Source organism: Terrapene carolina, unplaced genomic scaffold (genome assembly GCF_002925995.2).
Source record: "Terrapene carolina triunguis isolate 2854851 unplaced genomic scaffold, T_m_triunguis-2.0 Scaffold29001, whole genome shotgun sequence".
Lineage (NCBI taxonomy): Eukaryota > Metazoa > Chordata > Testudines > Emydidae > Terrapene > Terrapene triunguis.
The window spans coordinates 1-2560 of NW_020693352.1; the positions used below are offsets into that span (position 1 = coordinate 1).

The 2560-nt window shown below is 51.2% G+C and overlaps 1 long non-coding RNA gene across 2 annotated transcripts; it reads right to left on the reverse strand.

Annotated features, from left to right (window-relative positions):
• Positions 1 to 58: 58 nt before the first annotated feature.
• LOC112123882 lies at positions 59 to 1678 on the reverse strand. Of its 2 annotated transcripts, none has more exons than XR_003899975.1 (3): positions 1624 to 1678; positions 1398 to 1529; positions 59 to 1080 (listed from the first exon to the last, which is right to left on the reverse strand). It is a non-coding gene; the product is annotated as an uncharacterized LOC112123882 (long non-coding RNA). The 2 variants fall into 2 exon arrangements; XR_003899976.1 differs by having other exon boundaries at positions 1387 to 1529.
• Positions 1679 to 2560: the final 882 nt, after the last annotated feature.

A 2560-nucleotide genomic window follows, 5' to 3' on the forward strand; every position in this document is an offset into this window, starting at 1 on the left:
CCTTTCCCATAGACCCAGGAATGGGAAATTGTGGGTGTAGCAAATGGAGACAGGGCAGTCCTACGCCCTCAACCCTCTCCGTTCCACCTTTAGCATTACAACCAAAAAGCACCCCTTGCAACAGCACCCAAAATAATCACTCTGCGCAGCAGACTCTGGCCTCTCCCCAGCCGTAATCTCACGGAGTCCCGTACCCAACAAGGAAGCACACGGCCTGTGAAGAATACTACAGCGAGCACAGATGAGGAATTCAAAGCACTGACCGCTTACTCACAGCCAGTTTTGCGGGAATCAGAAAGCTGAGGACAGTTCATGTCTGCTTACAAGGATGTCCAGTCTGCTCATGTCCACTTCTGCAACTTTCTCCTCGGGCTGGGGCTCCTGGAAAATTCCTCTGGAAGCGCAGCTGCAAAAGCCAAGCATGAGCCATCACTACACAAAGCTCTATTGGTGCTTCAAAGCTTGCCCTCATCCTGGCCTCCCTCTCCAATGCCATCTACGTTGGCCCCACTTGATGAACAGAGACCGAGTTAACATCGACAGTCACAGCCCTGCATGATTTTCATCCCCTCCTACTTCTCCATGGCTCCCGAGACATAGCCTGTGGGGATGCACACATAGCACGCCTGCCCGTGTCCTACGAAGGGAGATGGCGAGAGGAAAGGAGAGGAGAGTGAGAAAGTTGGCCAACACACTGGAGAAGAGAGAGAGAAAAAAAATGGGAGAAAGGCAAGCAACTCACCACCTGGAGTCATCCTCCTAGATGCAACCTTTCGCTGCGTAGGAGACACCGCTCCTGGCCAGAGAAATGAGCAGACCCTGAAAATTGGGACCTTGTCTCTCTCATAAGCACAGCTGGTCAGGAACCATTTCTTACAAACCCAACCCCAGCTAACGGGGCGTCCCTACCTGGAGCCCTCACCAAACCAGACACTTATCTCACTGACAGTAGCGACTGCTCCACTGCTAAATGGTCGGCTCCTGACTTGCATCAACAATGCTCGCGGGCTCGCTGCTCTCACTCGCTTTCCAACCGACGAGGGGAGTAACCTCTGATGTTTGATTTCTTTTCCCTTGGTACTAAACCCGGCACAAAGAGGAAAAACAAATAACGTTATCATTTCAGTGGGCAACGTCGCATAGGCTATTCTTTTTGCCTCTCCCACATGGCGGAGCTACGCCCCAAAACTCACCCCTCCCCCCATTACGCCTTTAGCATTACAACTAAAAAGCAGCCCTTTCAACGGCACTCGAAATAATCACTCTGCACAGCAGACTCTGGCCCCTCCCCAGCCTAAATCTTACAGAGTCTTGTACCCAACGAGGAAGCACACGGCCTGTGAAGAATACTACAGCAACCACAGATGAGGAATTCAAAGCACTGACCGCTTACTCACAGCCAGTTATGCGGGAGTCAGAAAGCTGAGGACTGTTCATGTCTGCTTATAAGGATGTCCGGACTGCTCATGTCCACTTCTGCCACTTTCTCCTTGGGATGGAGTTCCTGGAAAATTCCTCTGGAAGCACAGCTGCAAAAGCCAAACATGAGCCATCACTACACAAAGCTCTACTGGTGCTTCAAATCTTGCCCTCATCCTGGCCTCCCTCTCCAATCCCATCTACCTCGGCCCCACTCGATGGACAGAGACCGAGTTAACACCAACAGTCACAGCCCTGCATGATTTTCTTCCGCTCCTACTTCTCCATGGATCCCGAGACCTGGCCTGTGGGGATGCACACCAACCAGTGTTCTACAAACAGGCATGAGGAGAGGAGAGGAGAGGAGAGGAGAGAGAGTGTGTTGGCCAACATACTAGAAGAGAGAGAGAGAGAGAGAGAGAGAAAAAAAAAAGCACCTGGAGTTATTCTCCTGGAGGCAACCTTCTGCTGCAGGGGAGACACGGTTCCTGACCAGAGAAATGAGCAACCTCTGAAAATAGGGACCTTTTCTCCCTCGTAACCACAGTTAGTCAGGAACCTTTTCATACAAACCCAGCCCTACCATACTAGGCTTCCCAACCTGGACTCAGGTGGAGTCTGAGCAGAGCCCTCACCAAACTAGACACTTATCTCACTGACAGCGGCGCCTGCTAGGCTCCCAGATGGACGGCTTTTGCGTGGCATCAACAATGCTCAGAGTCTCGACGCTCTCGCTCGCTTTCCATCGCATGAGGACAGTAGACTCTGACGCGTGACTTCATTTTCCTTAGTACTAAACCTAGCAGAGGGGGGAAAAACCAAAAAAATTAGCATCTCCGTCTGCAATGTCGCATAGTCTCTTAATTTCACATCTCCCATATCCCACGGCTCCGCCCTCAACCCATCTCCCATTACTACGTTACAACTGGAACTAGAAGGCACCCATTGTAACGGCACCCAAAATACTCACTTTGCTCAGGAGACTCTTGTCCCTTCCCCAGCCTTAATCCCAGAGCCTCATAACTAACGAGGAAGCACACGCCTGTGAAGTAAACTACAGCGACTACAGATGAGGAATTCAAAGCACTGACCTCTTACTCACAGCCAGCGATGCAGAAGGCAGAAACATGAGGACTATTCA